This window comes from Prionailurus bengalensis, chromosome B3 (assembly GCF_016509475.1).
Source record: "Prionailurus bengalensis isolate Pbe53 chromosome B3, Fcat_Pben_1.1_paternal_pri, whole genome shotgun sequence".
Lineage (NCBI taxonomy): Eukaryota > Metazoa > Chordata > Mammalia > Carnivora > Felidae > Prionailurus > Prionailurus bengalensis.
Window position 1 is genome coordinate 111,822,203 of NC_057355.1, and position 13,334 is coordinate 111,835,536.

Here is a 13,334-nt window from a genome sequence, read left to right on the forward strand (position 1 = left end):
CCAGGACCTGGGAGGGAGAGGGGCTGTCAGGCAAGGCTATGAAGAGAAGGCACACTTAGGCATTACAAGGAAGTCTGTAGATACATTTTTAAGGATAATAATATATATTAAGGTGCCATCACAAGCACCAAAAAAATCCCTTAAAAAAAAAAAGTTAGAGAAAGAAGAAGCTCTTTGCCCAAGGGCAAACAGCAAGAGAAAGGGAGCTGGAAACAACCCAGGCTCTTGTCATCCAGCTCAAGGAGATATTTTGGTTGAAATACATCATCACATACTATTTACACCCTTCCCCACCTAAGTTTGGGTTACATGTTTTACAAAGCAAATTAAACATCTCCTGCCTGCCCTCTAAAAGCCTAGGATTTAAAAACAGGCACACTAATATACAGACAAATGGAAGAGTTTTGATAACAAACTATCCCCCAAAGACAGTGTTTTCAAATAAACAATTCTCAAGTTCAGTTTGGTTCCAAAGGTGAGGATGTTAATAAATTTGCCCTTCCCTTTGGAGACCAGGGAGAAATATTAAAATTGCTTGGTTTGGATCCTGAAATAAATTAAAAATAGAATTACCAAATGATCCAACAATAAACTGGAGTATGGATTCCTAAGTATATACCCCAAAGAAGTGAAAGCAGGGTATCAAAGAGATACTTGTATATCCATGTTCATAGCAACATTATTCATAATAGTCAAGGGATGGAAGTGACCTAAGTGTCCAGAGATGGATGAATGGACAAAATGTGAGAAATACATACAGTGGAATATTATTCAGTCTTAAAATGGAAATTCTGACACATGCTACAACCTGGATGAATCTTGAAAACATTGTGTCAACTGAAATAAGCCAGACACAAAAGGGCAAATACTGTAGGGTTCCATTTATAGGAGGTACCTAGACTGGTCAAATTCATAGAGACAGAAAGTCTCTACGGTGGTTGCCAGGTGCTGGGGGTTGAGGGGAGTTAGTATTTAATGGGGACAGAGTTTGAGTTTTAGAAGATGAAAAAAGTTCTGGAGATACACAACAATGTGTACAACGTATATGTACTCATGCCGCTGAACCAAACACTTAAAAAGAGTTTAAGTGGTAAATTTTGTCATAAATATAATACATTTTTTTTAATCACATGGTAGCCATGCCCACTAAGTAACTGTATTTTGTCATTTAGGAGCAAATGAAAATACCTTGTTTCTAACATTTAGATACAAGGCCATCTCAAATTATGGAAAGAGCCTAAATGTCCATCAACTGATGAATGGATAAAGAAATTGTGGTTTATATACACAATGGAATATTACGTGGCAATGAGAAAAAATGAAATATGGCCTTTTGTAGCAACGTGGATGGAACTGGAGAGTGTGATGCTAAGTGAAATAAGCCATACAGAGAAAGACAGATACCATATGGTTTCACTCTTATGTGGATCCTGAGAAACTTAACAGGAACCCATGGGGGAGGGGAAGGAAAAAAAAAAAAAGAGGTTAGAATGGGAGAGAGCCAAAGCATAAGAGACTGTTAAAAACTGAGAACAAACTGAGGGTTGATGGGGGGTGGGAGGGAGGGGAGGGTGGGTGATGGGTATTGAGGAGGGCACCTTTTGGGATGAGCACTGGGTGTTGTATGGAAACCAATTTGTCAATAAATTTCATAAAAAAAATAAATAAATAAAATAAAAATAAATAAAAATAAAAAAAATAAAAATAAAAATAAAATAAAAATTAAAAAATCTTTCCTCCATAGATACAAGGCCATCTGAAGAGGGGATGACAGCATGAGACCATGCCTCTTAGAAGTTCGATATCCAAAGGAGTAGAGTCCATTTACCATTCCTTGGGAACGGACACCTATGTAACTCATTGAGAAGGTGCCTTTGTTGCAGCCATTATCGGAGAATTTTTAATTAATATAATCCCTGTGCACCAGAACCACCCCAATCGGGGATGACTGTCAAAGCACACATTCCAAAAATTACTAATTGAACGTCTATGTGAAAAAGCATTATGCAGGGCTTTATGTAAGACCTACAACTGTAATTCATAAATCAGTTCTTGCCTTCAAGAGCTGCCTAGCAAAGCAAATAATAGACATAAGTTTAATAATAATAACAATGATAAATGAAGTCTATGAACATGTTCGATTAAGTAGCACATATAACTAACTCTAGCAAATTTGTAGAAGGGAGAGATTACTAGGGGCTGGCTGGCGTGTTCCAGAAAGACTGATGGAAACCACTCCAAATCTAGGAGAAATGTTCCGGTCTGAATGAGTCGAAGCAGACAAACCTGGTTCAAAGAAAGTGTTTGTGATGGGAATTGGTAAGAGATAAAAGTAGAAAAAGAGATTGGAGCCAGGTTATGGTTCTTAAAAGTCAACTGTATAAATTTGGATTTCCACCTCTACCTAGAGGGGAACTGCTAGAGGTTTCTAAGAAGGGATATTAGAGGACAAACACAGCTTGTCAGTGCAGGATGGCTTAGAAGAGGAAGACCCCTAATTGACAGAAAGCTGAGGGCGCCTAGGTGGCTCAGCCAGTTAAGCATCCAACTCTTGATTTTGTCTCAGGTCATGATCTCACAGTTGTGAGATAGAGCCCTGTCTTGGGCTCCATGCTGGGCACTTAAACCTGCTTAAGATTTTCAATCTCTATCCCTTTCCTTCTGCCCCTCCCCCACTCGTACAGGCATATGTGAGCACGCGTGTGCTGTCTCTCTTAAAAAAAAAAAAAAAAAAAGCAAGCAAGTAAGCAAGCTGGACTCCAGGCCTAAGGACTACTAAGTTACTAAGTATATTTATATATATGCTTATATATGCAATTAATTTTTCTCAAAGGATACACAGGAAACTGTTGACATTGGTAACTTTTTAGAAGTAGGACTGGAGGTAAGGGAAGGGAGTCTTTTACTTTTCATCGTATACCCTTGTGCAATGTGGATACACTTCTTAATCATTGGCATGAATTCATTTAAAAGTTTTTTAAAATATGACAACCAGAAAGTGTTAAAAGATGTTGAGGCTCTAAACAACACATTTAAAACATTTCTAATTATAAAGTGAAATGTATTTCCATCTTGTTTGCATTGTATCTTAATCTCTATCACATAGTGAAGATGTTGTGACAATGACCTGAAAGTAACAGCATAAAGTACACAGAACTAACTGTACATCTAAGGCTCTAATTCAAAATAAGCAGATGTCATGAGTCACCCACCATAAAACACCTTCTTTTGGGTGTACTTAAAGGAAAAGTCTGCCTGAGTCCATTCCAAATCAACTCAATTACAATAAAAATAAAAAGTAAGAGTCCACACGACATTTGACAGGATATATCCCATCTCAGTAAATGGCTTTTTCATTCTTAAAGTTGCTCAGGCCAAAAGCAACTGAGTCATCCTTGACTTATTCTTTTTCTCTCATCCTCTATCTCCAAATCCCATGAGCTCTACCTTCAATTCCATCCAGAAGCCAGCTGCATTTCGCCACCCCACCACTGTCATGCTGGGCCGTCATCTCTAACGTGGACCACTACAGTAGCTTTCATTTTACTCCCTGTTTCCCCTCCTGTCCCCTACAGTCGGTCTTCCACAGGACAGCCAGAAAGATCTTCCTCATAGACAAAGCTGAACAAACCACTCCTCTGCCTGCAACTTCTGGTAGCTTCCTATCGCATGGCTAAAACACAAAGTCCTAGGACGGCTGCAAAGCCGGCATGATCCAGACCCCATTTCCTCTCCAACGGTACATCCTGCACTCACTCTTGTCCCTCCTCTCCAGTCACACTGGCTTTCTGCCCTCTCCTTGTATATAGCAGTGACCCCACCTTAGGGCCTTTGCCCTCAATCTCAATCTCTTCCCCCAAACACCCCCATTCCCCTCCCTCGCTTGGTTTGGCTCTCCACACAAATTAAACTTCATCAGAGAAGGCTTTCCCTACCATCCTACCTCAAATAGAACTACCTCTCTTTCTCTTCACGCTGCTTTTCCTTTATAGCAAATTATAATATATACTCATCTGTTTGTTGTTGCTGTTTAGTTCCCATCTCACCCAACTGCTACGTATGCTCCATGACATCAAATTTGGGGTCTGTTTTGCCGTTTTCACTGCTATATCCCCTAAACCTAGAATATGTCTGGCAAATAAAAGAAAGCTCTATAAATATTTATTGAAGTTTAAAGTACAAATCAAAACACCAAGATCACTAAGATCAAAACACCAAAACACTAAGATCATTCCAAAATGAGGCATAAGCATAGTTAATGCCCAGCAAATTTGGAGTAAAGAAGTGAAAAATACAGAACTTCAATTGATAGTATTTAAAGCAATCATTTACCTACAGCACGTTGGGAATCCACATACATGCTCAAGATTAATTCATAATTTAGGACAGCACCTGTGTACAGGCTAGAGGGTTTCTCTTGAGGTTTTTTACTTAAAGAGAAAATACTGTATGTAACAAGTTTCCTCCTCCCTCTCTCCAACAAACTTAGATGGAAGGTTCTGAAGAAAGTAAGCAATCACTGTCTCAACCAGAAGGCCCAGAGTATTCAATTATTCCACTGAAGAGAAGATCTGGACAAAGCCCCAGCCTTGGTACTAGGAAATCGGATCAAAGTCAGGTTCCCTCATGAACTACATAAACAAGGTGTTTGGGCAAATCATTATTTGTTTCTAATCCTGTTTTCTCTATTATAATTTATATCTATATATTTATTTTAATGTTTATTTATTTTTGAGAGAGAGAAACTGAAGCAGGCTCAGGCTGTCAGTGCAGAACCCAACAAGGGGCTCGAACTTAAACCGTGAGATCATGAAATGAGCTGAAGTCGGACACTTAACCAACTGAGCTACCCAGGCACCCCCATTTTCTCTATTGTAAAGCATGAACGATGAGGTCTTCCCTGCTTCTTCACATGGTCATTGTAAAATAAAATAAGATGATGCATATACAAAGGCATCCTGGAAGCTGAGTGGATTATACATCATCTATGTGACCATCAACTTGTGCTAGCTAATCTCCAGTTCACAATCCCTTTCCCACCACTAGTGAGCTTTGTTTAAACAAGCATCTGATCTGGTCCCTCCCCTGCTCAAAAGCCTTTATCGATTTCAACTTGAACCTCTGACGGTTCAAGCCTCTCCACAAACTGAACCCAAACCATCTTTCCAGTCATATTTTGGCCGCTTCCTGGGCTGTGCCCTACATTCCAGCCACAGGGGACTACTCCCCATCCCCTAACTTACTCATGCATTATTGCACATCTATGTGGGTGAGGTGCCTAAGCCCCCACCCCTACTCATTCCTCCTTCTTTCCTTAGAGAAATCCTAGGCACTCTCCCACCTGAATTAGACCCTTTCTGGGGTGCCTGGGTGGCTTAGTCGGTTAAGCCTCTGACTCTTGGTATTGGCTCAGGTCATGATCTCACAGTTCGTGGGTTCGAGCCCTGTGTCAGGCTCTGTGCTGACAATGTGGAGCCTGCGTCAGATCCTCCCTATCCCTCTGCCCCTCTCCTGCTCACTTGCTCTCTCTCTCTGTCAAAATACTATATAATAATAATAGTAATAATAATAACGAATTAGACTCTTTCTCCCATGGGCTCTCAGGTGCCCTGTTGAATCATTACTTGTTTGCAAGCATATTTCCCCACCAGACCAGCAGGTCTCCATCTGATGCCTTTTCATGTCCTCAGCATAGAACGGTGTAATGCACACAGTAGGTACACAATGCTTGCTGTCTCTGAATATTTCTCAAATGGCTCTCTCAGGCCTTTCCAGCTCTTTCTCTGACTTATGGCTTGGAGGCAGTATTAGGAAAGGGCTTCTTTTACTTTTCTACTCCTGAGGAAATATGCTGGGAGATGCACCTTGCTGACCATTCCTAGGGGGCTTCCAGAAACAGGGAGGAACTAAGCAGAGGGACAGAATGAAGCTAGGGGTCTCTCTCCAGGCCTCGTAAGTTATATCTCTAAAGTGTGCTTCGTTTTATTGGAAGTGCTATGAATTCTCAAATGAGACACACCCTAATACAAATGGAAATGATTTTCAACTTATTCAGTTTCAGAATTATACAACTTTCTGTTCCTTTACATGATGGTGGAAACTCCTGAATTGACTATAATTCAAAGCAATTATTGTTCTTCAGCTGCCAAGGTGCCCTGTTATTCTTTTCATAACTATCCTGGATGATCTGAGCCCCTTTCAATGCAAAGTCTATTTTTTCTAACCCTGTACCTTTTCATTTGCTAAATTTATAGCATTCAAATGAAAGGAAGAAAGGAAGCCCCACTTTTGCCCCCATTGCGAACATGATATATGGGTTTTAATTGCCCTTGTAATTATACCCTTGTCCAGATCTGCACAGGTACAGTATAGAAATTAAGCACAGCAAAGCCTGAGAAGGCCTCACTGCGGTAGGAAGACGACAGCTTCGTAATGCTTCCTGCCACCAGGAGAAGGAAACAGAACAACGAAAGGTGGTCTGGGAATGTCATAAGCTAGCCAGCAATCTCCACTGAGGAAGCATTTTCTGTCTATGACCGCCTCTAAAATTGTGTTAGCTGTAAGGCTGGGGATCCCCTGGTGGTTTGATGTTCAGCTAAGGCTGGCTGAAAATGGCAGAACTTGGATTGCTTGGCTGTGAATTAAGAAATAAGCACAGCAACAAAGGGAAACATGCTATGACATTTTCTAAATATTTACCAAGGGGAGTTGACAATTCAGTGACTGGAGCCAGATCTGACAGTGAATTCTGACTGCCTCCTACACCCTTGATCACCATCTCCATCTCCAAAACCAGGTGACCTTCACCCCTTGGGGTTGGCAGAAAAAAGAAGCATCTTTGTGATAATCCAGCAAATGCTACGTGATGATTTGGGCACACAGACCACTGCATTTCTTCTCCACCCCCCCCCCCCCCCAGATTTCTTACCTAGGGTAGAGGAGTAACCAAAGAGCTATCTATATAATCAACGGAGTCAATACAAACTACTTCTAAGATGAAATACTTCTTTCCACAGCAATTTCTGACTAGTGATATCCATATGGTTTCAGAACCCAATATCCATGAACTTCCTTGCCTGTCCTCATTATAAAATGAAATTTCTCATCAGCCCACACAACACAATTATTTTCATTCTTGATCCTCCAAAATCAATTGATAAATGTTAATCTGCAGGTCTGAGGTTGTAAGAAAAAATTATGGATAATGAAGAAATGTGCTTTGTATCACTTTAAACCTCCTGTTGGTCAGATTTCCTACATTTTAAGGTCTTGGATAGAGAGTATAATTTTGCATTTGATTTTACAATCTGAAATAACTCAGTTCAAGAGCAACTTGGTGATTTGGTTTAGATTAAAACAGGTATCTGACACTCCCAATGATTCCCCCAAAGTCCTTTCTTTCCCCACTGGCCCAGAAATGTTATATATTTAAGATTTGCACTAGCTCAAGATAGTAATGTACACACCTATCATGCAAAAATGCATACATCTGTATACCTAACAAGCAATGGGGAGATTATGGAACAGTTTAGAGTTTAATGTTCACTAATGTCTTCTCACCTGCTTACCTCCAGTACTTTTTTTTTTTTAAGATTTTATTAAGATGAAAGTAATTGGATATTAAAATGGATGCTCTCACAGTCTCCCTCAAAGGAAAGAATACTTCAGTGGTTTGGTTAGAACTTCAGGAAATAAACCTAATACTGGTCTTGGGAGAGAGGGAGGAAGGAAATGGGCAAGCAAGAGTAAGAAACATGGAAGGCACATCATAGCCCTACAGAGATGACCAGGTAAACTGCAGCTAGGTCTCCCCTTCAGGCAAGCAGCCACATAAACAGAAGGCTGGACTCCGTGACCTCTAAGGTCCCTTCCCACTCCAATAGCATTTGCCTCGTGAATTTTTTATAGTCATCCTCTGTTCTATCACACTGTCCCCATGCATCATCAAGCCCTCCTGGCCACTTCCTCAACTGAAAGGAAAATCTGTTTTCAAAAAAATCCATGCTTTGACTACTGCCAAAATTTCAATTCCGTCCTTGAAACAATGACCTGAACATAATGGGCCAGGCTAAACACCTCTGAGCAAATAAGTACTCAATACCGTCTTCAGGCAACATTATTTCACCGATAGATGCAGAATTATAACCCGAAGTTTTGAGAGTGAAAGACTGTGAGGCTAACAGGCCATCCTATAATCGAATCTTTCCGACTTGTACTTCTATATCCCCTGCTGAATGCCTAACCTTAAAAAGAGAGTAGGTACCGAACAACAGTGTTTGAATCCTGGCCTCACCTCTCATCAGCTGTGTGATATGAGACAAATTATTTAATCCCAAGCCTGTTTCATGACTTGTAAAATGCTGATGATATAAACTACCTCACAGAGTTACTGTGACAATAGGATAAAAAACAAAACAAAAAAACACCTCTGAGCATTCATTTGTTCGTTCTCTTCTTCATTCAACAAAGACGAACTGAGTGTCCACTACCAGACAGGCACCAGTGTAGAAAAGATGGAAAAAAATGAAAGCTATTATTACTCTCGTTTACCCAGTTTGTTTTCAGAATTGTGGCAGAACCGTCAGATTTTGACTTGAGTTCAAAACTTTCATGACTAAAATAGTCATTTTTGGCTTGTCAAATATGATCCCTCATGGGAGTGCACCTACTACTGCCATATCTTTATGTACCTCAAAGCTAATCATCAGTAGGTGTTCAGCTAGAGGACACCCTCAGAACATTTGGAAGAAGCCACAACCAGAGCAAAAGTGGTATCCTGGTATCCCAGCTCTCAGCTGGGCAAGCCAGTCAGGAAAACTTGATATGCCTGTGCTACAAGACCCGTCCTGGATGCCTGGGAGATTTCAGGTGCTTTCAATTCCACCAGTGGACTCTGAGCCTTCCGAGAATTTAGGATTAACAGGTCTGGCTCATCCCCAATCTTTGTGACTGGGCCACAGATAAAGCTAAGAGCAACAGCTAAGGGGTATAAAGACCATTTTTCATAATGTAGGGTTTATGTTTTTCAGCTGTTTTACTCTAGAATTTGATAAAGTTCTGTATAAATGATCCACCTCTGAGGAGTCCATTAGTTTCAAGGCTGGTAGGCTCTCCAGCGTGAGCCTAACATTCCTTCTCCTAATTAGTCCCAAACCTCCGGGCAAGTACAAGCCTACTGTGTTGGGTGCTGGGCATGTCCTACACTTAAACATTTTGTGCTTACAAAAAAGAGTCTTTAAAGACATTCTGGAATCCAGGGCTCCTAGAAAAAGAGTAAAAGTCTGACTCTGGCCTGAAATAGGAAATAATCTGCCCTAGATCACAGGGTGGTCAAAGAGCGAATTCTAGAATCAAATTCAGAACCATCTGTGAACCTGAAGATAGGTTAGTGGACAATATAGAGGTCCCTAAAACTTCTGATTTGCAGACTCCTCTCATTCAGGAGCCACCTGAATCATTTTCCCTAGAAACTGAAGTATAGATCAGAACAACTCAAGGCTATGAGTTTTGGATTGCTATCTCCTATCTGGAGGTAACAGCCTAGGCTCTCCACAGACAGGAGTTATGGTTACACAAATACCGTCACTATCTCTCCACACCCCCCCCCCCCGCATCTGATGCACCTAAAAAAAGTTTTTTTAGGTGGATTTTCATTTCCCTTCAGCCAGTTTAGCGCGTTATTATCAACTCCTGACGCCTCTAATTGCTCAGTGAAAACAGTGGTTTGGATATTAATAGGCTGTAAATCAAGGCCCTACCTGGAGCTTGTTGTCACGGAAACGGTACTCAAGCCCACAGCAACTTCCCCACCCTCGGAAGTCTGGAAGAGTTAGTGGGAGTTGGGGATGGTTTTAAAGCTCCTGTTATTTCTCCCACTTTCTGCTATATTTCTCAGGGCCAAGTTGTTGGAGAAAGAGGAACTGGTGAGGCGGGTGAGAGTATAGTGGACAGCAGCAGCTTGGAGAACTCTTTGGGAGAGGAGGTCTGGAGGTCCTTGGAGTATGCCTCGGGCATTCTGCTCTTTCCTCCTTGGGTCTGCACCCAGCCACTCCGCGTCGTTCCCTGCGGCCGGCGGTCTGACCCCCCACCCCCACCCCCGCCTCCGCTGACCCTCCCTGTCCTCCCTGCCTGGGCACTGGGCTGCCTGGGGAGCGCGCGGACAAGTTCCCTAGAAGAGAATCTGAGCGGCCCCGGGCTGAGAAGCCCCGCAGCAGGAGGCGGAGGGCACCGCGAAGGTCCGACAAGCTCGAGACCGAATACCTTTTGCCCCCACGCCGGGGTCCGGGAGGATGCGGCCGGAGACTTAAACACGCACCGCCCCCCCCCCCACAACCTCCGCCCTCCCAGAGCCCCAGGGCGACGCTCCAGGATCCAGCTCTCCAAAGCAAAGCGCCCCGCTCGGCAAGTGCCTCCGAAGCCCACGCGGATTCCCGCGCCCCAGGGTGTTCGCTGCCGCAGCCGCCAGGGCCTCCCGGGCCCTACGCCCCGCACCTGGGGCTGAGCCCCTACCCGGTCCCCTGGGCCCCGCGCGTCACGCGCCCCCTGGGCCCAGCGCCTCCTCTGCGCTCGCGCCGCGCGCCCCAGCCTCGCGCATCCGCACCCGCACCCAGCCCCCGCCGGCCGCTGGGCCCTCCCGGGACTCACCTGCGCTGGGGCTGTAGCAGCGGCCACCCCGAGCCCAGGGGCGGCGGCGGCGCAGGGGGAAGAGGGCAGCACGGGGCTCCTAGCACAGCAGCCGCCGGGCGCCTGGTGCTGCCGAGCCGCGGACCCGCCCAGAGATATAAATAACATTATCTGAGGAGGGACATTCCTGCCGGGGGACATCGCTGCTGCCGGGACCAGATAGTCCCGCGGCGGGGGCGGGGAGGCGGGGCCGCAGCCTCCCGCAGCGCCAGGCCCAGCCCCCGCCTTCCCCACCCACTCCCGCACCTGCCAATCAGCCTCCGCGCCCAGGGGCACCTGCCAGGCCTCCGCCCGGCTCTCGCGGCCGGCCTCCGCCTCCTGGCTGGCCGCCTGGGCCCGGGACGCCAGAAGCTCCATCCGCCCGCAGCGCCCCCATCGTCGTTCACCTCCCCTAACCGCCCGCTACCCCGAGCTCCCTGCGGCGGGAAAAAGGTTTGACTCTGCAGCTCGGGCCTAATTCGTGAGCCCGGAGCAGCAAGCCTGGCCACGAAAATGAGCCCTCCAGCCTTTCCCGCCCTGCGTCCCCACTGTGTAGTGTCAGGTTTTTAAAATATATTAAAACACACGCTTAAACCGTAGGGTGGGCGAGGCGGGAGCCCCGACCATGCGCCCCCGCTGCAGCGGGTTTGGGAGAGATTGTTCCCCGGGGCTGGTGTTAGAAAGCACGCTCCGGGGAGCACTTCACTTGGCAGGCTGTACGAACAGACTCTGGGAAGGTAGGGATGGGCACTGGTCCGGAGGTCCCCGCCCCCAGCCCGCAGGCTTACTGTCTGTTTCTGTCTGCAAACCTGGTGTGGTCGGGGCAGACCCGGCAATGCTGGCGGGGCGCAGCCGACCATCCCACATTGCAAGGACTGAAATCAACAGGCAAACTGCCACGCTAGCCCACCAGCATTTCCTGTCCGGCCCCTCTTTCCAGGCGAGCAGGGTCTTCCTCACTGCAAGCCTGGATGGGGTGGGATGCAGTAGGCCAGAGAAAACACGAGAACCAATGGTGCCAAAGAGGAAAGACAAGGCACCTCCGAGTCACCTCGAGAGAGATTCACAGGAGAAAATGGGCAGCTTGTAAGGCTGTCCGTTTTCCTGACTTTCTTAAGATACAAGGGGTTATTGTTCAATAACACTTAGTGTACAGCTAACTGTAGCTTTCACCTCTTTTCTCCATCTGCTGTTTCCAGACCAGTTTCTCACTCGGGTAACTCGTAGCAGCCCAGGTACTCCCAAGTATTATGGATGGCAGTGGAGATTAAAAACACGAACATGTAGAAAAGAGTTGTAACTTTGATACTGCCTGCTTTTCGTAACAACGGAACAGTCTTACTCCTGAGTTATTTGCTTGAGAGTATAATTATGCTGTTTTCCAGGATTCGCCAGGAAAAGGGTGTTTAATTGCCAGATGTGCAGGCTTAGTTTATATGTTGAACAGATGCAAAGATATTTCACTTCCTGCTGTAGCCACACTTCAGAATGGGCATTTAGATACTGAGATGCTAAGTGGGGCAAACACCACTGATATTACAAAGCCACAGAATCCCCCCACCCCACCCCCCACCCCCCCCACCCCCCGCTGGGCCCTTGTTAACCTCAGTTTCTCCAGAGACACTAGTAATATAGGAAAGATGATAGAATATTCATGGTCATCCATTAAATTAGTAGTGATGCCCCCACTTCTGATAACATTTAAGCATCCGTTTGTTTATTACTGAGTTAGAAACAGATCTTTTTCATTTAAAAAATTATTTAAGAACCAAATTCTGGCAAGGGAAACTCAAGAAAAACAGGCCAACTTCAAAAGCTGAGAATATGCTATATCTCAAATAGAAATCCTTCATCTATTTTTGAAAGAAAAAATGGTGAGAAATTATTTATGTTTTTTAGAAGCCTTGTGTGAATAAACTTATTAAATAAATTCATGATTCCCGAGGATTGCAGCCACATAATAGTATACTACATGAAACAGATAATTCCTTAGCTATAGGTCTGTGGCACTGAAATGAAAAGTTGAACACATATTTCTTTGTAGCCTTAGAATTTATAATTTTCAGCCATAAGAAAAATTAATATGATAAAAGTACCAAATCGGTGGACAGATTACCCTAGGATTTTACAAACCAGCTCAGCTGCTTTAGTTATCTCCACTTTAGCTGAAAGCTAAATAATTCAATACAACCTCATTTGCTACAGAGCCTGTTATTCTGACAGCATCCCCAAATGCTTTACAGCTAATAGAGTTATAGTGAAATGATAAATCAGAACTGAGGGAGAGAGGGAGTTTAGAAGTACAGAGAGAAAGGGCATTGTCAAAGAAGGGGAAAAAATAGCAAATCCTGGGGAGTGGGAATGAGAAACTGGGGAGAAGAAGGAAAAGCTGAATATAAGGGTTCATAATCAAGGTCATTGTTGTGGGCAACAGGGATTAATTCTGCAGGGATTTTCTGAGAAGAGTATGTAATGCCTGCTGGAATTGTCTATCTAAAGGATGGGAGATCGGCCCTCATTCTCTTTGGTCAAGGGGCTGCATCCCTTTTACCCCCATCCATGTTGACACTTCCCAATTCCAAACTGCCCAGCAAGCTCACAATAAGCAATCTGCAAGTAATTGGGCCAGAAGGGAAGGTGTGCATTTGAAGGTCTTGAGCCAGAAGGAAAGT

General features: G+C 44.5%; 1 protein-coding gene across 2 annotated transcripts in view; it reads right to left on the reverse strand.

Annotated features, from left to right (window-relative positions):
* SPTB (spectrin beta, erythrocytic) overlaps positions 1–10,864 on the reverse strand; it is a 128,506-nt gene extending 117,642 nt beyond the window's left edge. For both annotated transcript variants that reach the window (XR_006293409.1, XM_043556350.1), the window contains exon 1: positions 10,645–10,864. The gene's annotated coding sequence lies outside the window, so the exon portion shown is untranslated. The remainder of the gene's footprint in view (positions 1–10,644) is intronic.
* Between the last annotated feature and the right edge of the window lie 2,470 nt (positions 10,865–13,334).